General features: G+C 40.9%; 1 protein-coding gene across 3 annotated transcripts in view; it reads left to right on the top strand.

The window, feature by feature from the left end:
- The window catches only part of LOC116966568 (A disintegrin and metalloproteinase with thrombospondin motifs 3-like), a 110,894-nt gene that overhangs the window by 7,859 nt on the left and 76,696 nt on the right, over window positions 1-26,339 (top strand). The window lies entirely within an intron of this gene.

The following is a 26,339-nucleotide window of genomic DNA, read 5'->3' as shown; positions in this document are numbered from 1 at the left end:
TAAGGACAATGTAGTTCTTGAGACTGTATGAGAAAAAATAGTCTTCAGTATGATTATTTATTGTCATGTACACCAGGGTGCGATGAAATTCCTAGTTCACATGAAGCTCACAGTGCAAACTGTGTACATAGTTGTTATAAATACAATGACCACTGCAAAAACGGCTGAATGCTGCAAGGATGTGGCACAAAATCAGAGGAGGGCAGAAGTACAAAACTGAATAACAGAATGAGGTTGAGTTAAGAATGGCAGCACCTCTGTGAATGGGGTGCAAAATAAGTGATTGGTTCAGAAGCCATGGGGAAGAAGCTGTTCTGAAGTCTGGATGTCCTTCCTGACTCTTCTCCCAAATAGTAGAAGAGAGAAACGGGAATAGCCAAGGTGCAATGATCCTTGACAATACCTCTAGCATTTCTGATGCAACACACCGTGAAGATAAACTGGATGGAAGGAAGCGATGATCATGTGATGCACTGGGCTGTGTTCAGCACACTATACAGGTTCAGCCTGTCAAATTGAATTGCCATTGGAAGCACAGTGTAAGAGTTGCTGCCTTATAACACTTGAGACCCTAGTTCTATCCTGACTATGGGTGCGATCTGTATGGAGTTTGCATGTTCTCCCTGTTATCCATGTGGGATTTTTCCAGGGGCTCCGGTTTCCTCCCACACTCCAAAGACGTACAGGTTTGTAGGTTAATTAATTTCTTTAAATTGTCCCTAGTGTGTAGGATAGTGCCAGTGTACGGGTGATTACTGGTGAGTGTGGACTTGGTGGGCCGAAAGGCCTGTTTCCATGCTGTATCTCTAAAATCTAAAAATATATAATTTCAGGGTACAAAATAATGACTATGACATTTACTCCACATATTGAGAGCATAGTTGTTGTGGAAAGGGGAGGCAATGAACTATTGCAGATTAACACTTTTCAATGGAAATGTAAAGACAAAGAACTGGAGTTGCTGGTTTAAAAATAAAGACCATTGGAGTGACTCAGTGCGTCTCTTAACAACATCCTTCCAGTAACTGCTATACTGTTCCAGCAACCCAGAGAGTTGTGAATTTGTGGAATCCTTTGCCTCAGAAGGCAGTGGAGGCCAATACAGATGGATGCATTCAAAAGAGATTAGATAGAGCTCTTAGGGTTGGAGGAATCAAGGGATATGGGGAGAAGGCAGGAACTGGGTACTGATTGTGGATGATCAGCCATGATCACATTGAATGGTAGTGCTGGCTCGAAGGGCCGAATGGCCTACTCCTGCCCCTATTTTCTATTTCTACCTTTCTAACATTGCGCCCAGAACTGAACACAATACTCTAAATATTACCTCACCAACATCTTGTATAACTGCAATATGACCTTCCAACATCAACACTTGTAAGAAGACCTAGTATTAAAAGCTATTATGGGGCCAGAAATGGAAGTAGTGTGGTTAATAGTTTATTGGGCATAGGGCCAAGGCAACAGAAAGTGGGCACGTGGGAAAACTTGTTGGTAAGGACTCCAAGGGAAAGTGAAAGATGCTTGAGAAAGATGTACCCAGAAACCTCACTTTCTTTAAAAAATATATATATAGAGCACAAAGGATAGAATGTCCTTAAGTCACCACAGGTTGTGTGAATATTAAATACATTATTGTATATTTGTAATCCCCACTATCCTCTTGTTAGATTGTTAATTTAATAGCGTTCTCCTAAGCACAGCTAAGAAGCAGTCACTCATAAAATTATCCATTTGCTATTTAAATTGTAGAAAACTATATAAATTGCCAAAATAGTCCATCAATCTACTCTGCTGTAGTGAAAAATGTATGCCAAGTTTTAGAACTTACTAGACCAAGTGGGACCTATTGGGTCCCATCCTCCAAGGCGGGGGGAGGGGGCGGCATCATAGGGGAGGACTGGTCCCCGAAAGCAATACACCACTTGCACTCCAGGCCTAGTTCCAGACCGAGGGACTGAAGAAGTATTTTGATCCAAAAGGTCACCTATCCATGTTTTCCAGAGATGTAGCCTGAGCCACTGAATGACTCCAGTGCTTTGTGTCCATTTACAGTATATATTAACCAGCATCTGCAATTCTTTGTTTCTACTAATACAGTAATAATCCCTTACTCGGTTAGAGTGGACGATCGACAATAATCAACACCATTTCCACCCACTCCTTCATCCGTTATAATGAGGGTTTACCATAGTTTACATACTGAATAGATGCCTGAAAACTAAACATATATTTGTTCAGTGCTATCAATGCAGTCAGATATCAAGAATGGAAAGTTGCTGTATGCAATTTTGTTGATTTTGATTATTAAAGAAAAATCCTATTCCATGCTGAAACACTTAGTTAATGAGTATTATGAATTATAGCCTACATAAAATAATATTGCTGTCTTTCAATGATTGCCATGTGTATGTGCAAAGGAAAAACACTCCTTTTGATTAACTGTGCCCGTATTGATCGTGTAAGACAAAAGACTGAGTGCAATAAACTAAAAAAAAAATCTATTAATGGATAAAACAATCAGTGTTCAGTATTCAAGAAACGGCTTAAATCAATGGTGCACAGTTGTTAGCTGCAGGCAGGGTAAGATTAACATTTCATATCATGAGGCGTTCTCGTGTTGTATTTTCAAAAATATCATCTGTTCAAATAATCTGGCCCAAAAATTAATCCCAAAATCAGAGATGGTGTAGCATTGTACATAAAGTATGAAAAAACTAATGGTAAGAGTAAAAGTTGGCTCAGAAAAGCGGGGTGAAGACGCAGTCTGGGTATAGCTACGATGCACCAATGGGTGAAAATGGGTGCTAGAGGACCTCTGAGTCAAGCAGCATCTGTGGAAGCAAAAGGTTGACACTCTACATTAGGACTTTATTTTCTGCACCCTGCCAGCTTAATGGTGTATTTTCTATTGGAAACTGCCCAATATTCCAAGTGCAGCCTCACCAACATCTTTTATAATTGCAACATAGTGGCCCGTTCATGAACAGAGCCCTGACTGATGTAGGCACTGTGCCACAAAAGCCTCCTTCAGCACCCTGTCTACCTTTGACGCCGTTTTCAGGGAAGTATGTACTTGCGCTCCTAAGCTTGTCTGTTCCATGACACTACCCAGGGGCCTATCGTTCACTGTGATCATCCTACCCTGGTTTGGGTATCCAAAATACAACACCTCAATTATGTGAATTGAATGCTGCTCTGTCATTCCTTGGCAAACTTGCAGAACTCGGGAAGATCATGTAATTTTTGACACCACCTTCAGTGTCTACAATACCTCCTATTTTAGTGTAATTTGCAAACTTACTAAATATGCCTTATACATTCCCATCCAAATAATTAACAAAGGCCGAACAACATTGGGCTCGGCTCCATTTCCTGTGGCACAGCATTATTCACAGGTCTCCAGTCTGAAAGGCAATATTTCTGTATCACCTTCTCCTATTATCAAGCTATATATCTAATTATTTATGTATTATTATCTGTATAACTAATTATTAATATTGATTCTTGTATATTTATTTGTTTTATTACATTAATGAACCTGAGCCTGTGACGCTGCAGCAAGCAAGAATTTCATTGTTTCATTCCTGATGAATAGAACAATTACACTCTCTTGACTCTTGGACGATGTGATTTGCTCCAACATTTAGTTTGATTGCGGCTGGTTTTCCCCTTTCTAATGCACCTTAAAGCTTTTTGTGTCAAAAATCTATCTGTCTCCTTCATAAATGTATTCAGTACATTTGTCTCCACATGTGGCAGAAACCTTGAATAAACTGCTCAACGAGAGTATTTGCCTGTTTGATTCATACAGTCAATATCCAGTATATACTCAATTACCTAATTCTGTGTGGATCCTCTGCAATCTAACCTTTTTGAGTAGGCTACCAAACAGGATGTACTTGAAGTTGGTCATGATTACAGCATCAATGAGGTCCTCTGGTATATATATCCGCTTGTTCTCCGAAGTAGGAAAAAGGTGCGGGTTCATGAGTGAAGCTCTTCTCCCCCAACTGTTAGAATTTTTTTGCAAGGATACCATCTGCTGTCGATACCATGTTCATTTTTGAGATGGCACATGGCTATTTTTGGTCACTTGCAGTAGTTGCAAAGCTGAGCCAGAGGGTTTGCTGTCGGCATGAGTCAGAATGAGATTTGATTAAAATCAGGGTCGTAGTTCCAAGTGTTTTATCAACGGGCACTTAACAAATCTTTCTCTCTTGTCCTATCATCTCGATGATCAGGGGGTTTTTGTTGAACCTCTCTGCCTTTAGCAGTCTAGAGAGCTGTTTCTTTCCCCTTGAGGCATGGGAATGAGAATCCGTATTGCATATATGATAAATTAGTTACTGCATCTCAAGGACTTTCTTATAAAACTAGCCTTTTGTTTTCTGGTAGGAAGACTGTTTCTCACAGTATTTTCTTGTGACAGTGGACATGTTTCTGCTACTGTGTTAAAGCCGTGCAGATGGATAATAACAGTGTGGATTAGGTGGTCGTTGAACAGTAATCAGTGCAGTCCTTGTCAGGGAATGTGGACATTCCTTCTGTCTTTAGATCTTAAAATGATGCATTCTAACAGATGCCAGTTATTGGATCAGGATGTTTCCATGACATCTTGTGTTTGTCTCGTTCTGGCAAAACAGGGGATTTGTTATGACAAGCTTTTTGTTTGCAAGAGGACTCCATTAGAGTTTGTTTTCCCTGCTGTTCCTTGTCAATCAAATACTGGCAGAGTATTGTGAAGTTTCCAACCCCAAAGGATCAGTTTATCTTCTTGGAATGCAGGCTAAGATTGGGGCATATACGCTTATGGCCATATCATGTTGGTTGAGTGAATCATTTAAAAAAAAAAAAGGAGCCGTATCAGCCATTTGGCTCATAGCATATGCAATCCTAAAGGAAGTTTATCAACGTTTTTGCTTCCACAGAATATTGAGGAAATTTGGCAGGTCGCTGAAAACTCTATCGGTCTTCAACAGGTGAACAGCAGAGGGAATACTGGCTGGTAGCATCGCGAACTGGTTTGGTTACTCAACCACCTAAAAACGAAGGAGGCTACATAAAATAAAGGACATTTCCCAGTCTAACACGGGTATTAACCTGCTCACTATCAAAAGGAAGTACAGGAAGCGCTGACTCAAAGACAGTTAATATCATCAAAGACCCACACCACCTTGACCATGCTCTCATCGGGTAGATGGTACAGGAACCGAAAAACATGACCTCCAGGTTCAAGAACAGCTTCTTCCCTATGATCACCAGGATCTTGAACCACACTGCAAAATCCAAAACCGGTTTATGTTTATTATTGTCGCATGTACTGAGGTACAATGCTTTGTTTTGCAATCTGTCCAATCAGATACTATACATCAATGCAATCAAGACAAACTCAAGTACAATAGAGCAAAGGAGAAGATACAGTGCAGAATATAGTTCTCAGCATTGTAGCACATCAGTTCCCGAGACAAAGTCCAATGTCCACAGATGGGATAGAGGTGAATCGGGCAGTATCCTAGCTTATGGATGGTAACCGAAGGAAAGAAGCTGTTCTTAAGAAACCACCTACTTCAGCAACAGTCTACTAGGGACTTGGTTTTGGTTGCTCTACATACTTTGCCTATTAGAAACAGAAAATAGGTGCAGAAGGAGGCCATTCGGCCCTTCGAGCCAACACCGCATTAAACTGCAGCAATCAAGAATTTAATTGTTCCGTCCCGATGCATATAATAATTAACCTCCTTTCACTCTTGGTCTTGACTTGATTTGCTCCAGCATTCAATAGACACTCAGTATCATTGTGGCTGTTTCTTAATTCTGATGCCATATTTCCCCTTTGTTCCGAATATCTGCCTATGTAAGTGTATCCAGAGAACTTCATAAACTGCTCAGTTTAAAAGTAGATTAAAATCTCCTATTATTAACACTGTACTCCCAAGCAGAACTGTGTTATTCTTCCCGGGTGGACAGGGGAAAAGATCCAAAGATCTTTTCAAAGCTTCTGTGAAATGTTTGCAGCAGCTTGTGGGAATTCCTGGCCCATGGCCACTCATAATGGAAGACAAGAATTCAACATGGTGTTGAGGACCTCAAATCCATTCATTGACAGCACCTAAACCCAAGAATCACACTACCTCCCGAACTAGCCTCTTAACTGCCTCATCATGCACTTCTTGCTTGACCAGAATATGGTCGAATCTGTGGGTCCAGCATTGGCCTATCGGCCAGCTCAGAATCATGGAAATGAAATGGATCAGGTTATCCTTGAGCCTAGGTCTAAGAATATAGCCCATATCTAACTGATGCCTTTGCATCTTTTCTGGCTGTTATCGTCATTTAACTTCAATAAAATAACCAATTTATAGCATTCAAACAAAATCAAGTCGGATGTACCCAATATGTTTTTCATTTCTACCATGTTCTTTACTCTCCCCCCGCCCACCAAACTATTCCTTAAATTTAACTTGACACTGCCTCTCCAGGGATGCTTTTCTAAGACCACTTTATTTCAGCATAAAAAGTGAAATCTCCTACTCCCAACCAAGCAAATACTGTAATAGCTGGTAAGGCTGAATTGAAGTTGACCATGAACACATTATTAATGCGTTGTGAACCTTGGCTACCTGGACACTTGTATCCTAGCTGCAAAAGAAAAACAATAGACGTATTTATCTTTAGTTTTTTTGCTAACTAAATGCATTTACTCTTGAGCATTTAAAAAAACACTGCAAACAATCATTGTTGTTTTAGGACCGGGAATCCATCAGTTTATGGTGTCTGGCGAAGAAATTCTTGGTAATTATTTCACAGGAGGGGAGTTTCACTATAAATCTTACAGAAAACAACAGTGAGAATCACTCTACTTTCTGCATGTATTCTGTCTTAGTGAAACCATCAAAGGTTTCAAAGGTCTTTTATTGTCACATGTACCAATCAAGGTACAGTGATATGTGAATTACTATACAGTTATAAAAAAAAGCAGCAAGACACACAACTACATAAAAGTTAACATAAACATCCACCACAGCGGATTCCCCACATTCCTCAATGTGATGGAAGGCAAAAAAGTCCAATCTTCTCCCTCTTTATTTCATGGTAATGAAAAACAAAATCTAGCTATTCAAAGAGAATAATCATAAGATGCTTTTAAACTTTGTAGTTTACAATGAATTTGGCCATTGCACATGGTTAATTTACAAAGTTTTGCGTTTAATTCAACGGCACTTATCACAGTCGATTACCATTTAATATGACATTGATTTGCAAATGCTTTGATCACTTAATTAGTAACCTCCAAACAAAACATTTGTTAAATACCGATTCATAAAACAAACCACAATACCAATCTGGGAACCTATCAGAATGTTTTAATATCAATAACCCACTTGCATTTACTGGAAATTTATGTCATTTACCAGAACCTTGCATAAAATAATGAGAATTTAATAATTTACATGTCCATTTATTTTAATATATAACTTCAATAATGTATTCCACCCTTCCTTCATGCGACTTATAGGTTATGACATGTGAACATATAACATAGAACAGTATAGTGCAGAAACAGGCCCTTCTGCTAACAATGTCCATGCCAAACATACTTCCAAGTTAAATTGCTGAGTGTGATTTGTGGGTGTTGCAGCATCATCAACCACATCAGATAAATGGAGGAAGATATCGCTCAGTCAAGCTCATGGTTGTGCCAGAGGTTCTGGGATAGATTCATGGAATAATGTAATTATATTATTGGTGAGGGAGGAGCCAAAATCTGCAACGTTCCATTCGCAGATCACACTTCAAATTAAGTGGGCTTGAGGAAGCTGCTGATTGGTCGAACGGACTAGAGGAAGCAGCTGATTGGCTTGTATCCCGGGTAAGGCTTTGTATTGTATCCAGGATAAGGGGGGGGGGGGGGGGAAGAATGAGGGCCAGGGCAGTTTACTGTTCTGGATGTCAGATGTGGGAGGTCATGGAGTCTGAGTGCCCTCCAGGCGTCCACATCTGCGCCAGGTGCGTCGAGATGGGGCTCCTAAGGGACCGTGTTAGGAACCTGGAGCAGCAGCTTGATGACCTCTGTCTGGTCAGGGAGAACGAGGAGGTCATAGAGAGGAGTTATAGGGAGGTGGTCACTCCAAGACCATGGGAGGCAGACAACTGGGTCACAGTTAGGAAGAGCAATGGGCAGTGGCAGGGACTAGTGAGTACCCCGGTGCCTGTACATCTTGAAAATAAGTACTCATGTTTGAGTACGGTTGGGGGAGACAGCCTACCTGGGGGTAGCGACAGTGGCCGGGCCTCCGGCACAAAGACCGGTCCTGTTGCTCAGAAGGGTGAGGAAAAGAAGAGGAGGACAATAGTAATAGGGGACTCTATAGTCAGGGGGTCGGATAGGCGATTCGGTGGCCGCAGACAGGAGACCCGGTTGGTAGTTTGCCTCCCTGGTGCCAGGGTCAGGGATGTGTCTGAACGTGTCCAAGATATCCTGAAATGGGAGGGAGAGGAGCCTGAGGTTGTGGTACATATAGGTACCAACGACATAGGTAGAAAAAGAGAAGAGGTCCTGAAAGGAGAATTTAGGGAGTTAGGAAGAGAGTTAAGGAGAAGGACCGCAAAGGTAACAATCTCAGGATTACTGCCTGTGCCACGCGACAGTGAGAGTAGGAATGGAGCGAGGTGGAGGATAAATGCGTGGCTGAGTGACTGGTGCAGTGGGTATGGATTCAAGTTTCTGGATCATTGGGACCTCTTTTGGGGAAGGTGCGACCTGTACAGAAAGGACGGGTTGCACTTGAACTCGAGGGGGACCAATATCCTGGCGGGGAGATTTGCAAAGGCTACTGGGGAGACTTTAAACTAGAACGGTTGGGGAGGGACTCAAATAGGGAAAGCTAGCAGTCAGTGTGTGAGGCAGGAGGCAGAGAAGGGTAGCACGCTGACCCAAAATGTAGGGGAGAAAGAAGAAAAAGACAATAAACAGAGAATAAGAGGGGGTGGGTTTCTTAAATGTGTATATTTTAATGCTAGGAGCATTGTAAGAAAGGTGGATGAACTTAGAGCCTGGATTGACACCTGGAAGTATGATGTTGTGGCGATCAGTGAAACATGGTTGCAGGAGGGCTGTGATTGGAAACTAAATATTCCAGGATTTCGTTGCTTCAGGTGTGATAGAATTGGAGGGGCAAGAGGTGGAGGTGTTGCATTGCTTGTCATGGAAGATATTACAGCAGTGCTTTGGCAGGATAGATTAGAGGGCTCGTCTAGGGAGGCTATTTGGGTGGAACTGAGAAATGGGAAAGGGGTAGCAACTCTTATAGGGGTGTATTATAGACCGCCAAATGGGGAGCGAGAATTGGAAGAACAAATATGTAAGGAGATCGCAGATATTAGTAGTAAGCACAAGGTAGTGATTGTGGGAGATTTCAATTTTCTACACATAGACTGGTAAACACATTCTGTAAATGGGCTGGATGGTTTGGAGTTTGTAAAATGTGTGCAGGATAGTTTTTTGCAGCAATACATAGAGGTACTTACTAGAGAAGGGGCGGTGCTGGACCTCCTGTTAGGAAATGAGACAGGTCAGGTGGCAGAGGTATGCGTTGGGGAACAGTTCGGGTCCAGAGATCACAATACCATTAGTTTCAATATAGTTATGGAGAGGGTCAGAACTGGACCTAGGGTTGAGATTTTTGATTGGAGAAAGGCTAACTTTGAGGAGATGCGAAAGGATTTAAAAGGAGTGAATTGGGACATTTTGTTTTATGGGAAAGATGTGGAAGAGAAATGGAGGACATTTAAAGGTGAAATTTTAAGAGTACAGAATCTTTATGTCCCTGTTCGGTTGAAAGGAAATAGTAAAAATTGGAAAGAGCCATGGTTTTCAAGGGAAATTGGACACTTGGTTCGGAAAAAGAGAGAGATCTACAATAATTATAGGCAGCATGGAGTAAATGAGGTGCTTGAGGAGTATAAAGAATGTAAAAAGAATCTAAAATGAAATTAGAAAAACTAAAAGAAGAAATGAGGTTGCTTTGGCAAGTAAGGTGAAAGTAAATCCAAAGGGTTTCTACAGCTATATTAATAGCAAAAGGATAACTAGGGATAAAATTGGTCCATTAGAGAGTCAGAGTGGACAGCTATCTGCAGAGCCAAAAGAGATGGGGGAGATATTGAACAATTTATTTTCTTCGGTATTCACCAAGGAGAAGGATATTGAATTATGTGAGGTAAGGGAAACAAGTAGAGTAGCTATGGAAACTATGAGATTCAAAGAAGAGGAAATACTGACACTTTTGAAAAATATAAAAGTGGATAAGTCTCCAGGTCCGGACAGGATATTCCCTAGGACATTGAGGGAAGTTAGTGTAGAAATAGCAGGGGCTATGACAGAAATATTTCAAATGTCATTAGAAACGGGAATAGTGCCGGAGGATTGGCGTACTGCGCATGTTGTTCCATTGTTTAAAAAGGGTTCTAAGCGTAAACCTAACAATTATAGACCTGTTAGTTTGACGTCAGTGGTGGGCAAATTAATGGAAAGGATACTTAGAGATAATATATATAAGCATCTGGATAAACAGGGTCTGATTAGGAACAGTCAACATGGATTTGTGCCTGGAAGGTCATGTTTGACTAATCTTCTTGAATTTTTTGAAGAGGTTACTTGGGAAATTGATGAGGGTAAAGCAGTGGATGTTGTATATATGGACTTCAATAAGGCCTTTGACAAGGTTCCTCATGGAAGGTTGGTTAAGAAGGTTCAATTGTTGGGTATTAATGGTGGAGTAGCAAGATGGATTCAACAGTGGCTGAATGGGAGATGCCAGAGAGTAATGGTGGATGGCTGTTTGTCAGGTTGGAGGCCAGTGACTAGTGGGGTGCCACAGGGATCTGTGTTGGGTCCACTGTTGTTTGTCATGTACATCAATGATCTGGATGATGGTGTGGTAAATTGGATTAGTAAGTATGCAGATGATACAAAGATAGGTGGTGTTGTGGATAATGAAGTAGATCTTCAAAGTCTACAGAGAGATTTATGCCAGTTGGAAGAGTGGGCTGAAAGATGGCAGATGGAGTTTAACGCTGATAAGTGTGAGGTGCTACATCTTGGCAGGACAAATCAAAATAGGACGTACATGGTAAATGGTAGGGAATTGAGGAATGCAGTTGAACAGAGGGATCTAGGAATAACTGCACAGTTCCCTGAAGGTGGAATCTCATGTAGGTGGTAAAGAAAGCTTTTGGTGTGCTGGCCTTTATAAATCAGAGCATTGAGTATAGACGTTGGGATGTAATGTTAAAATTGTACAAGGCATTGGTGAGGCCAATTCTGGAGTATGGTGTACAATTTTGGTTGCCTAATTATAGGAAGGACTAGACTAAGTGGGACCCGTTGGGTCCCAGCATCACACAGGAGGGCTGGTCATCCAACGCAATATTCCACCTCTCCACCAATTCTAATATTGGTGGCCAGTTGGGGGGGGGGGGGGCTTTCTGGAGCGCTAGTATGGGCGTTGTGGGCTGAAGGGACTGGTTTCCAGAGGGCTAGTATGCAAATTGCGCCAAATGGATTCTTGGGCTGGCGTCTCAGTCAATCAAGCCTGTTGTGCTGGCAACTCACTCACGGCTGGTGGGCTGGTAGTTGACTCACGGCTAATCCTTGAAATTCTATTTCAAACGGTATAAGGCCACCAAATTCAAGTGCAGTTTCTTACCACTTCTAGCAGGGTGCAAGGCCACCAAATTCAAGTGCAGTTTCATTCCATTTGAAGTAGGGTGCAAAGCCACTAAAGACAGCGAGTCGTGACCTCTCCCTCCTCCATCTTGTAGAGACTGAGCCACACCCACATTTCCGCGTTTTATAACCCCTCCCCCCCCCCACCGGAAAAGGTGTGGCTTTCATGGAGTGATTGACAGGAGAGAGATTCTCAACATTTAAAAAAAACCTAATAACACTTTTACTTTTCATTGATGGGAAGAATTCTCTGCACCTGCTCAGCGGAGGGGGACTGAGCAAGATGGCCAAAAATCACAGCCGTAAGTGGTAGCGTTTTATCTAAAATCAACATACAGTGCAAACAGGAAGTAAGTGCATTTACAGTAGTGCCTTTTAACTTCAAGCTAAAGCACACAAGCCGCCATTTGCAGTAAGTAGTGCCTTTCAACTTCATGCCACCATTTGCAGTAAGTGGTGCCTTTCAACTTCAAGCCAATGCACCCACGCCACCATTTGCAGTAAGTAATGCCTTTTAACTTCAAGCCAATGCACCCAAGCCACCATTTGCAGTAAGTAGTGCCTTTCAACTTCAAGCCACAATTTGCAGTAAGTAATGCCTTTCAACTTCAAGCCAATGCCCCCATTTGCAGTAAGTAATGCATTTTAACTTCAAGCCATTGCACCCAAGCCACCATCTGCAGTAAGTAGTGCCTTTCAACTTCAAGCCACACCCAAGCCACCATTTGCAGTAAGTAGTGCCTTTCAACTTCAAGCCACACCCAAGCCATCATTTGCAGTAAGTAGTGCCTTTCAACTTCAAGTCAAAGTAACTAAGCCACCATTTGCAGTAATTAGTGCCTTTCAACTTCAAGCCAAAGCAACCAAGCCACCATTCGCAGTAATAGTGCCTTTCAACTTCATGCCACCATTTGCAGTAAGTGGTGTCTTTCAACTTCAAGCCAAAGCTCCCAAGCCTCCATTTGCAGTAAGTAGTGCCTTTCAACTTCAAGTCAAAGCTCCCAAGCCACCATTTGCAGTAAGTAGTGCCTTTCAACTTCATGCCACCATTTGCAGTAAGTGGTGTCTTTCAACTTCAAGCCACACTCAAGCCATCATTTGCAGGAAGTAGTGCCTTTCAACTTCTGGAGGCGCTTTCTGGAGCGCTAGTATGAACCATTTTAGAACCAATAGACTTTTTTTTGCAAGCTTTAGAACCAATAGATATTTTTTTGCAAGCTTTAGAACCAATAGTCTTTTTTTGCAAGCTTTAGAACCAATAGACATTTTTTTACAAGCTTGAGAACCAATAGACATTTTTTTGCAAGCTTTAGAACCAATAGACGTTGTTTTGCAAGCTTTAGAACCAATAGACATTGTTTTGCAAGCTTTAGAACCAATAGACATTTTTTGCAAGCTTTAGAAGCAATAGATATTTTTTGCAAGCTTTAGAACCAATAGAGACAACTTTTGCAAGCTCTAGAACCAATAGACACTTTTTGCAAGCTTTAGAACCAATAGACATTTTTTTGCAAGCTTTAGAACCAATAGACATCTTTTGCAAGCTTTAGAACCAAGAGACACTTTTTGCAAGCTTTAGAACCAATAGATATTTTTTGCAAGCTTTAGAACCAATAGACATTTTTTGCAAGCTTTAGAACCAATAGAGACACTTTTTGCAAGCTTTAGAACCAATAGACACATTCTGCAAGCATTTTAGAACCACTAAGGGCACTTACATTTGAGTAGACATGTGTTCAGTGTTATTCACAGCTCAGAGAAACGTGGCCCTCTGCCTTCCTCCATCTTGAAGAGACTGTGTGGCACACCACTTCCTGGTTTTATGTCAAATCCCTCCCCCTTGCCGCCAGCGGGGGCAGCAGAGAGAATGGGGAATTTTGTAAAAACATTAATATCTCTGTCATTTTTAATCGACGGGAAAAATCCTCGGCACACATGCGGCGGAGGGGGGCTCTGAGCAAGGTGGCCAAAAATGACGGCCGTAGGTGGCGGCGTTCTCTCGGAAATCGCAGCACAGATGGCCAAAACCGGTCAAGAACAGACTTTTAGTAATATAGAAGATAGATGTCAACAAAATAGAGAGAGTACAGAGGAGATTAACTAGAATGTTGCCTGGGTTTCAGCAACTAAGTTACAGAGAAAGGTTGAACAAGTTAGGTCTTTATTCTTTGGAGCGCAGAAAGTTAAGGGGGGACTTGATAGAGGTCTTTAAAATGATGAGAGGGATAGACTGAGTTGACGTGGATAAGCTTTTCCCACTGAGAGTAGGGAAGATTCAAACAAGAGGACATGACTTGAGAATTAAGGGACAGAAGTTTAGGGGTAACATGAGGGGGAACTTCTTTACTCAGAGAGTGGTAGCTGTGTGGAATGAGCTTCCAGTGAAGGTGGTGGAGGCAGGTTCGATTTTATAATTTAAAAATAAATTGGATAGTTATATGGACGGGAAAGGAATGGAGGGTTATGGTCTGAGTGCAGGTAGATGGGACTAGGGGAGAATACGTGTTCGGCACGGACTAGAAGGGCCGAGATGGCCTGTTTCCGTGCTGTAATTGTTATATGGTTATATTAAGAGTGTTTAAGGAATTTAGAGAATGTAGATTGGCTATTTCATACTAGCCAATTATAGTGTTTGTTAGATAGAAGTTTGTTTTATAGAAGAAGTTGCTGCCCAGATAGGCAACGCAGCAGTATTCTCAGTTCTGGATGCCAAAAGCTCATTTTGGCAGATTCCACTGGATCCAGACTCGTCCAATCTTACTACGTTCGGCATCCGCTTTGGCTGATACAAATTTCTAAGAATCCCTTTGGCATCAATTCCGCCAGCGAAGTTTTCCAGCGCACTATGGAACAATTGTTTGCAGAGTACCCATGCGCTCTCATTGTTGATGATATTCTCGTCTACGGACGCGATCTGGCTGAACATGACGCCAATCTGAAGAAAGTACTTGACCGTGCCATAGACATTTATCTCAAACTCAATCCCTGAAGTGCAGGTTTCGAGTTCCAGAGGTTACTTCGGACATGTGTTCACAAGTGATGGTCTCAAACCAGACCTGTCAAAAACTTCAGCTGTCAACGAAATGTCTGCTCCTGCTGACGTTGTGAGCTTACAAAGGTTCCTCGGAATGGTCAACTACCTGGTAAGTTTATTCCCAACCTCAGCGACATATCTGCCCCCCCCTACGAGAACTGACACACATGGGCGTGGCATGGTCCTGGTACCCACAGCACCAAACAGCTTTTGACATTCTCAAATTGCAGCTGGCTAGCGCACCTACTCTCGCCTACTATGCTTTGGAATTACCAGTAAAGCTGCATCACCACCTCTCCGTGCACGGCTCTCCTGCACGTATCCAGTCCGACAACGGCAGACAGTTCACCAGCCAAGCTTTTAAAAACTTTGCACAATGATGGGACTTTCAACATATTACCAGCAGCCCCGAATTTCCACAGTCCAATAGACGCTGAACGCGCGGTCCGGAGTGCAAAACAACTCATGGAGCGGTCGTACCTTGCCAAATCAGATGTGTACCTGGACTTGCTCAACCCAAGGAATATTGCGCAGGATCCCATACTCGGTTCTCCAGCCCAACGACTGATATCTCGCCAAACCCATGCTCCTCTGCCCACAAGTTCATTCCCCAACTGCAGTTCAGAAGCAACTACAATCCAAACGTGAGACGCAGAAACGCTTCTTCGACAAGTCCAGCAAGCCACTTAAACCTCTCGCTCGTGGATAAGTGATCCGTCTCCAGACAAACAAGAACTATGCACGTCTGGGACACATCTACAACCCTGCCAACGTGCCGCGATCTTATCTGGTCGAAGCGGACAGAACCATCTAGATATGTAGATTTAATATATATGTGTTGTATCGTGATATGTGTTCAAGTCAACTCATTACAGAGAACAAATGAGCATATGGATTTGTGTCATAGATAAACCATAATCTTATTGAAATGAGGGAGCACCCGTCTGATGCTAAATAACCTTCTCTACCTATGTGGGCAGAATACAGAAGCATAATTGCGTGGTTGATTTTTGGTGTGGCCGATTTTTCTCTCTTTTAATATTTTTTTGGCTTTATGTAGTGAATCAGCTGGGTGCTGCCAAATCTACAGTAGCTTGGGCACTATTCATACTCTGCTCAGATATGTCCATAGCTTAATACAGACCTCCCTAAGATAGTGATAAATGTGTAATTGAAGAATGCCTTGCACCTTTGTCTTCAGTTCTCCAATGGTGTTTCCAAGAAAATATCCAATGCGAGCATTCTGGTTCTTCCCTCCACACAATCAGTCAGCGTGAATAGAACATGAAACTAACATTTATTTTCTTTTTGGATAATTAGGTACTTCTTTACTCTTTTGCTATCCTTCAGAAGTAATTTTGGTCTTGAAGGGAACATTGGAAACCGTTTTAGAGAATTTGTCAGGGAAGGCATGTATCAAGCCATTTTAACCTGGGGATAGAGGACAATTTTTGCAGAGAACAATTTATGTGCTGTAAATAAATACAGCACTTCTCATGGATCATTTAAGTGCACGTATTAAAGAAATTGCAATGAATCTGTCCTATTGAAACGATACCTTTTAATAGCATGAAATTATATTGCACATTAATTACTTAGACTCTCAATAAAGTGTATTTTCCTCCAAGAGTATGTAGAAATTACAGGATGATGGAACGCTGGTGATTTTGGGACACTTGGAATTCAGGAACTTTGGTGCATTGGTTATGATTCATTCACTTCTTACCACCTTGTGGTAATTAATTCACTAGGAATGCAACTGCTATATGCAGTGCCCACACGCATGCCTCAATTTATGTTTTGACCTTTATTAGATTTAAACTTCATAAAACAGGAGGAAAAAGAACAATCAATAATGAAAAATGTTCTGGCATTTTTGAACTACAACTTTTTAATGGTTTGTGGGATTAATAGCATTAGTATTGGAATAAATACATCGGTGTTAACATTTTTACGTATCAAAGTGCTCAGCATTGCTCCCTACAGCTGAAAATGAGTGCATTTGATATTGACCAAAGTTAAGAATTCTGCTTTAGAAGCAAGTTGAGTAACGGTAATTAAACAGTCAAAATTCATAGTTTATGTACACATGTGATGAGATTGGATCTAAAATATATTGCTTAACCTCCTCCTGGTTGCACAACAACCACCGTAGGCTGTTCTGATCTTCACAGAGCATCTGCTGTAAAAGCAGAATGAAAGGATCTTCTGGTTGTGCTGAGATGTACGGAAGTCATTATAGAACAGTGAGACAATGCCAAAAAAGTAGTGAATTACATAATGTTCGTTCCATTTGGTCATACAGCTCTAGAGATAGTTAACTGTTTAATCCATCAGCAGTATTTTTAGATTTTGTTTTAATTCTTTTATACCAAATTAATCCGTCAATGGGCCTTGTTGACTAGAAACATCAAGAGATATTGTGTCTTATTGTGGCGTTCCGTTTTTCTGGAAAACGGGCTGCATCGCGAGTTTCCATAAGATGAAGTCGCATCATCTGTGTATGCTGATTCTGAGGAAGGGTCCTGACTCGAAATGTTGCCTGTTCATTTCCCTCCACAAATCATGCTCCTCCCACTGAGTTCCTCCAGTAGTTTGCATTTTGCTCTTTATTCTCACAGCTGCAGATCCCGTTTTTCGTGTATTAGTTAACTACAAAAAAACAAAGTGCTAGGTTTTGCCCCATTCTTGCCTCTTTTTACCCAGCTTTCATCATTCTACTCCATCAGTATGAAGAAGGGATCCGACCTGAAAAGCTGTGTGTCCATTTCCCGGCACACGTTGCCTGACCCGCTAAGTTTCTCCAGCAACCAAATTTCGTTTGAACCTCTGGGTTCAAATGACAACAAATAAATTGTATTGTATTGTATTGTACTTTGTTTTATACTCAAGATTTCAGCTTCTCTAGTCTCTAGCGTCGCATCCATAATAGTCAGTTGCTGTTGCTTAATATTTGAGCAGAGGGGCATATTTTAAATTTCTAAAGTATGCAGGAGATCAGATGGAAAAATGGTGCTTATGTTAATAGCGAGAAGGTCAGATGAGGCTACAGAACGATATATTAATCAACTGGTAAGCTGAGTTGATAGATGGATCAAGTAGCAGAAAAATATACATTTACATAAACTTTGCATAAAAAGTGCAGCACAGAAACAGGACGTTCAGCCCAAAGATACTTTGGTTCAGCCTAAATAACCCATACCAGAGTTCATGCACCACATGAGCCTCAGCATAATCCTCAAATCGCGTTTATATTTATTTAGTTGCCTCAGTGCAGTAGTTTGTAGTTGACATGAAAATTGCTGATATGGTTGATAATGAGGCGAAAAATCTTAGGTTGCGGAATGATATTGATCAGCTGCTATATTGGGTGCAGCAATGGCAGGTGGAATTGAATCTTGATAAGTATGCTGTACTGCATTTTGGGAAATCAAATAAAGATCGGGCATACACTATGAATAGCAGAGTCCCGAGGAAATATTGAAGAACAGAGGGACCTTAGTGTTCATAGATCCGTAAAGGCCACAGCATAGGTTGATACGTTAGTGAAAAAGACATCTGGGATGCTGGCCTTCATTAGCCAGGGCATAGAATATAAAAGCATAGAGGTCATGGTATAAATTCATAAAACTTTAGGCTAAGCTGAAGCGTTACATGAATTTTTGACCACCATTTTATGGAAAGGATGCAAATGCTCTGGAGAAAATGCAGAGGAAATTTCCATGATGTTGCCTGAGATGGAATGAGAGAAGACCAGGCTGGGTTTATTTTTAATTGTAGTGGAGGAGGTTGAAGGGGAACCTAATAAAGGTGTACAAAATGAGGGGGTGTAGATAGGTGGGTTGTCTGAAACTTTTCCTCAATACAGAGCAGTCTAAAACCAGAAGGTATGGGTTTAAGGCAAGCTGTAAAATAATTTGGGGGAATCGGGAACATTATTTTTGCATAAAGAATGGTTTCAATCTGGTGCCCACTGCCTGAGAAGGTGGAGTGGCAGGTATTCTTGCAATTAAAAATATATATATCTAGGTGAAGATTTGAATCATAATGGCATGGAAGACCAGGGATCATTTGCTGGTAAATGGAATAAGTGTAGATGATTAATTGATGGTGAACATTTGGTGGTGAATTGATCGTGAGTAGTTGTCGACTCCCGTGACTTTTCACATGCACAATCAAAACTAAGTCTAGTCTTTGTCAAGTTGTAATTGCACCTACTTCCTAGCATGATTTTATAGTACTCGCCTGAGCAGTAACACGGAATTGTTCTACGTTATTTTTAGTTTGGATTTGAGAATGCATTTTGCATTATTGGAAATGGCTAAAAGCTACCATTTGTGTAGTATAAACATGACTTGCCATTTATTAATGACAATGTGAAACATGCCTTGTTGCAAGTTTAGATGGAGTGCTTAATTATCTGATGAGTTGTGAATGGATTAAACACTCGGCAATCATCTGTCTATACAAATTCCTGATATAATAGAGGGAAGGTCGTACCTGAATCTGCTGAACATGCTACTTATAGCGGTAATTCCCTGAGGCGGTGTCTATTTCTATAAAACTACAGTATTTGTGCTTGGTGTGACCCTAACCAGTGGAATTTTCCACTTGATTCCCACTATTTTTTATTGAGGCTCCCCATTTCCTAAAATGCAGCAATTATCTCAAGGGCAGTAACTCTCTAATTGTCTCCACAATGAAGTTGTTTTGTCCATGTCAACATTTTTGACCAAGGCAACAATGAGAACAAGCTAAATGGTCATTTTGAAACCCAAATTGAGTATTACTGAACAAGCTATTTCGACAAGTTAATGAAGAAGATCACCTTCGTTTTGGTTGACTTTTATCAATATATGTTGCTGAGGTTGAAGAGAACAGACCTATCAAATTTCATTCTAATTGTCCATTTTAGTGGTGGCCTCGTACAACTGAGTGGCTTGCCAAGCATTTTGGACAGCAGTCAAGAATTAAGCAGGTTAGGTGACCATGCCAGACTTGGGAGAATGGGTGATTTCATTCTCTGTAAAAGACATAAGTGAATTAGTGCGTTTGTGTCATTTGAGAGAGTGCTGATCAGGCTAATTTCACCTCCTAAAAATAGGTCTGTAGCACTGTAAATCATGACTAAATCAATTACTTTTGAAATGCAATGAGTATTTATTTCATGCTGTGGATATCAAGATCCTCTAGGTGGAAAAAATGCTTGCAAATCTCCCCTCTGATCCTACCAGATATTTTAAATGTCTGTCCAATGGCATTTGACCCTTCTAGGTGAAAAAGCCCTTCCCTTTTACTTTGTTTAGTCCTCTCATTCATTCGTCCAAGCAAGTTGCCCTCAACTTCTTTTCCAAACAAAATAACTCTGACTTATTCAGTCTTTCTCAATCTTGACATCATTCCCATCAATTTATTCTGCATCCTAACTGTTGTAATAGTATCTTTCCTCTATTGGAACCAGAGCTATAGAGTATTCTAGCTGTGAATTTACTCTTGTGAAAGTGTCCTTTCTTTGATGTAAAGGTCAGTTAATGTCTTCTCCGTTAGCACATTACAAGGATAACTGTTTTTAATGTCTCTGTAGGAAAAAATGTGCTAGTCATCTAATGGGCTAACCTATGCAGTCTGGATGATTGAACGTGATTCTGCATGTAGTGAAATTAAAATCATCTGTCCTGCGTGTTTATCTGACCATATTAATATTTTAAATAAGCAGCTGGGGCCATTTAATTGGTCTCAGGAGAAAGGTTTTGGCTGGATTCCCAGTAATGCGATGCCTCTGACTCGCCATCAAGTTTGAGGCAGGGTTGTGGCTTCCTATTAAATACCAAAAAGAAAGAAAACACCGGAATTGCTCAACACATCAAATGGCATCTGTGAAGATGATTAACATTTTAGGCCATGAGGTTTCATCCGAAACAGGCAAATTAGGACACAAGCAAATTTTAAATTGGAGAGAAGGTTGAGGGGTGGGGGTAAGAAAGGGAATGCAATGGTGTCACCAAGAGAGACTTTTACAAATGGTGGTACACTTTGCAGAGAGAAGGCAATGGAAGCATAGTGATTGCATTTAGTTTATGTGGAGGAAATGCTTGAGGATGGAAGGAGGAAAAAAAAGAACAACGCTGGAATTGTGAGAAACCGAGCATGGCAGTTGCTGGAAATTTGAAATAAAAATATCCAGCAGGACAGGCAGCATCTGCGGAGAGGGAAGAAGTATTATAGACCATTCATCAGTTGTAGCGATATACTTGTCAGAGGAAGAATCCAAACGTGTATGAGAAGAGGGTACACAAAAATGCTGGAGAAACTCAGCGGGTGCAACAGCATCTATAGAGCGAAGGAAATAGGCAACGTTTTGGGCCGAAACCCTTCTTCAGACTGAGATTGGGTTAACCAAGTCTGTATCCACAAAAATGATTCATATTTTGGATTGTGATAAAATATTTCTTCACTCAGAGATTGGTGAATATGAGATCCTCCCATGGAAGGCTTAGCACACAAAGTCATTGAATGTATTTAAGAAGGAGAGAAGGTTTAAACTCATAAATTCACATTATAGGAGTAGAATTCGGCCATTCATCCCATCGAGTCTACTCCACCGTTTAATCATGGCTGATCTCTGCCTCCAAATCCAATATTCCTGCTTTCTCTCCATAACACTTGACACCCATTCTAATAAAAAATGTGTCTATCTCTGCCTTAAAAATATCCACTGACTTGGCCTCCATAGCTTTCTGTGGCAATGAGTTCAACAGATTAACTACCCTCTGAGTGAAGTTCTCCCCTCAACCTTCTAAACTCCAGCGAGCAGAGGCCCTGTGCTGTCAAGCGCTCATCATATGCTAACCCACTCATTCCTGGAATCATTCTTGTAAATCTCCTCTGGGCCCTCTCCAGAGCCAGCACATACTTCCTCATATATGTGGCCCAAAATTGCTCACAATACTCCGAATGTGGCCTGACCAGCGCCTTGTGGAGCCCCAACTATCTCTGTGTTTGTCTTCCAGTCAACTTGATATAAATGCTAGCATTGAATTTGCCTTCCTTACTACAGATTCGACTTGCAAACTAACTTTTTGGGAGTCCTGCACCAGCCCTCTGATTTCTGGATTCTCCATCCATTTGGAAAAAAATCTACGCCGTTATTCTTATTACCAAAATGCACGACTTCACACTTTTCTATACTCAATTTCATCTGCCACTTCTCTGCCCACCCTCCCAACCAGGCCATGTCCTTCTGCAGAATCCTTGCTTCCTCTACACTGCCTGCCCTTCCGCTTACTTTAGCATCATCTGCAAACTTGGCCACAAAGCCTTCAAGTCCATTATCCAAATAATTTAAAAAAAAATTATTGATGTCACATGTACCAAGGTATAGTGAAATGTTTGTGTACCTTCTGCAGGACTGGAGTAGGAAGAACAAGGAATTACCGGAGTGGAACAAGTAATTGATGGTGTTAGCATTTTTTGGTGGGAATCTGGTCTGTGTGATGGACTTGGCTACATTCACAACTCTGCAATTTCTTGCGGTCTTGGGCAGAGCTATTCCTAAATCAACCCATGATTCAACCCTACAGTATGCTTTCTATGTTTATCATATTGGTTTGGGAATATAAAACAGGAATCTGATGTTGAGATAAATAATAAAGCTTCATTGAATGGCCCAGCAGTCTCAAAGGTCTACTTTTATTTTAGTTTCAAGACCAGGTGAAATGCAGGTGTCAGAAGAAGCAATTCTTAGAATTTGTACTGGATAGATCTCATTACGGGCAAGTGGGCAAGCATTGGGTGGTTCATGTGGGCAAGTATTTCTTAAATACAAAATATAAATAGCTTGGTATTGGATTTTTTAATGCATTTAATCTAAACATAGAAACATAGAAACATAGAAATTAGGTGCAGGAGTAGGCCATTCGGCCCTTCGAGCCTGCACCGCCATTCAATATGATCATGGCTGATCATCCAACTCAGTATCCCGTACCTGCCTTCTCTCCATACCCTCTGATCCCCTTAGCCACAAGGGCCACATCTAACTCCCTCTTAAATATAGCCAATGAACTGGCCTCGACTACCCTCTGTGGCAGAGAGTTCCAGAGATTCACCACTCTCTGTGTGAAAAAAGTTCTTCTCATCTCGGTTTTAAAGGATTTCCCCCTTATCCTTAAGCTGTGAACCCTTGTCCTGGACTTCCCCAACATCGGTAGCAATCTTCCTGCATCTAGCCTGTCCAACCCCTTAAGAATTTTGTAAGTTTCTATAAGATCCCCTCTCAATCTCCTAAATTCTAGAGAGTATAAACCAAGTCTATCCAGTCTTTCTTCATAAGACAGTCCTGACATCCCAGGAATCAGTCTGGTGAACCTTCTCTGCACTCCTTCTATGGCAATAATGTCCTTCCTCAGATTTGGAGACCAAAACTGTACGCAATACTCCAGGTGTGGTCTCACCAAGACCCTGTACAACTGCAGTAGAACCTCCCTGCTCCTATACTCAAATCCTTTTGCTATGAAAGCTAACATACCATTCGCTTTCTTCACTGCCTGCTGCACCTGCATGCCCATCATATTTAATTTTGAATTGGTACGAAGTAAACATCTGGCGATAACCAAGTTTTATAATCTGAATATGAAAGCCTCAATTGGATTATTGTGAATCTGGAATTCTGTTCACTGAACAAAGAAAAGATGTAGAATAAACAAAATGCTATGTTACCAATGTTGGTTAATATTACACAAATGTTGCCCTTTTTGGTGGACCAGTTATCTTTCTATTTTGAAGTAGAGTTCTGTTGAGCTATAAGGTTTAAACGTGAACCAAAGAGAGCCGATCCAAAATTAAGGAGCACCTATCTTTTCCATACCTGACCCAGCCATTCTGGCTGTACATAGTGTAACTCCAGTGGCGCAGTGGAAGAGTAGCTGCCTTACAGTACCAGAGACCCGGGTTTGATCCTGACTATGGGTACTGTCTGTACGGAGTTTGTGTGTTCACTTGGCTTGGTATAATTATGAATTGTCCCTAGTGTGTGTTAGACAGTGTGAATGTGCAGGGATTGCTGATCAGCGCGGACTCGGTGGGCCGATGGGCTGTTTCCACGCTGTATCACTAAACTAAATGACTATCTTAAACCAACTCTTGATCTCTTGGAGAATTGTTGTAGGCCTAAGCAAGTCATCTTGACGAAGGTAAAGTAGTGGGTAGACAAAAGTGCTGGAGAAACTCAGCGGGTGCAGCAGCACCTATGGAGCGAAGGAAATGGGCAACGTTTCGGGCCGAAACCCATCTTCAGACCGAAACGTTGCCTATTTCCTTCGCTCCATAGATGCTGCTGCAGTTTCTCCAGCACTTTTGTCTACCTTTGATTTTCCCGCATCTGCAGTTCCTTCTTAAACACAAGGTAAAGTAGTGGCTGGGCCAACACAATCTGATTGAACGCTACCTTTGGGTCCCATCTGGGTGAGGAAAATAATCAGGCTAAAATGTACAGCTTCATCAGCAAAGGTACATAGATTACAAAGATAAGTGTAAAAGATTAACATGCACCAATTTCTATGTTTTAATTATCCTATGTATAAATTAATATTATCCTATGTATAAATTGATATTAGATCCACACTTAGTTCCTGTCTTTAAAACATTTTTTTTCCCACGAAAACATATTTATATTAGAAGTAATCTTGCTCACTCTAATTGAGCCATTCTGCCAGAAACATTGTTGCAGCATGTCCGTTTGTTATTGTTAGTTTTGCTCAATACATTCTAATGTGGTTAGAAGCTGTGGTTTCGAAACAAATCATTTTTTAAATAACATTAATGGAATGAGAGTTTCATATTTAATTCCCTTGGAAGGTGTAGACTTTTTTTCCAATCCTTACAGTGCCCTCCATAGTGTTTGGGACAAAGACCCAATATTTATTTATTTGCCTCTGTACTCCACAATTTGAGATTTGTAATAGAAAAAAATCACACGTGGTTAAAGTGCACATTGTCAGATTTTAATAAAGGCCAATTTTTACACATTTTGGTTTCACCATGTAGAAATTACAGCAGTGTTTATACTTAGTCCCCCCCCCCCCCCATTTCAGGGCAGCATAATGTTTAGGACACAGCAATGTCATGTAAATGAAAGTAGTCATGTTTAGTATTTTGTTGCATATCCTTTGCATGCAATGACTGCTTGAAGTCTGTGATTTATAGACATCACAAAATGTGTAATATAGGCAAATAATTTGTACACAGAATGAACTCAATGGTTTAATTGCTGTTTCAGTAATGTTGGTTGACTGATAAATATAGGCCACTACCATGAGGCCTTTTGCATCCACATGAAATTTTACCTGCAAGATTACAAAACTTGCCTAACTTCGATACAAAAGGCTGAAGTAACTCAGTGGGTCAGACAGCATCTCTGGAGAAAAGGAATAGATGACGTTTTGTGTCGAGACCCTTCTTAAGTGTTAAGTATTAACCTAATTTATGTGCTGAAGTTCCTTGGCTGGAGCATAACACACATGGTCATATATTATGTCAATAAGAAAAGTCAACTCGGGTTTATAGCAGTTAGCTTTTTGTGAATTTTATCGTAAATCTTATGGTAAACTATTACCTCGTAGGGATTTGGTTTCGGTGTAATGCAAATGGTTTCACAACTCATTTTGAACCCAAATGATTTTTTTCTTTTCAAATTATTTGACACTGACAATTAACTTTTTTGAAAGACAGAAATATTTGAGCTTCAACGATTGAACTTGAAGCCCAGCTTTCAATTCCATAAATGCGAAGTTTAATATGAGCATTAACATGATTCTAATGAATTCTTCAGGAAATATGTTTATTTTTTGTACATGCCACCTAGATTTGAGGATTCTGTTGGTCTTGGCCTGTTACAGAAATCATAAGAATACATTTTGTTTGGACCATCTTTGCAGGTGAACATTGTTTAGAGAGTTAAATAAACCAAATATTCCAGTGACATTAAAAATAAATAGTAACCTAAATTATTAATGGATTGGTGATGCAGACTCCAATGCTCAATTCTCTGTGGCATGTTCTGGTTGTTTAAGTTTCAAGTAGGATGTATAGTCAGTGAGCTAGTCAAAACTCTGCCAGACCTGCAGAGTTTATCATTGGTTGACTAATCCTTTGGAGGTTGATTCATACAAGGTTTATTGTGTATGAAAGTCGTTGTTTACTGTTCACCACATTGTGCTTAAACACATTCACCGTGTTGAAGTCTATTCCGTGGAACAATATAATCTATAGTCATAGGTAGACACAAAATGCTGGAGTAACTCAGCGGGACAGGCAGCATCTCTGGAGAGAAGGAACGGGTGACATTTCGGGTCGAGACCCTTCTTCAGACTATGTATGATCTATTATAGTCTATTAATGAAAATGGGTGTGAGGGGTCGCTCCCTCCAACAAGCAATCAAGTCATTATCAAATTCTGCAGAAAAAAGCAGCAATTGGATTTGGATCAAAAGGAGAGACAACAATTGGGCTGCAAGATGAAGATAGGAGGGTATGGAACTGAGGGGGGTGTAACTGGGACGCCAGGTATCACTGTTGAGC

Source organism: Amblyraja radiata, chromosome 37, assembly GCF_010909765.2.
Source record: "Amblyraja radiata isolate CabotCenter1 chromosome 37, sAmbRad1.1.pri, whole genome shotgun sequence".
In the NCBI taxonomy this organism is placed as follows: domain Eukaryota; kingdom Metazoa; phylum Chordata; class Chondrichthyes; order Rajiformes; family Rajidae; genus Amblyraja; species Amblyraja radiata.
This window is presented reverse-complemented; position numbering and strand designations above follow the sequence as displayed.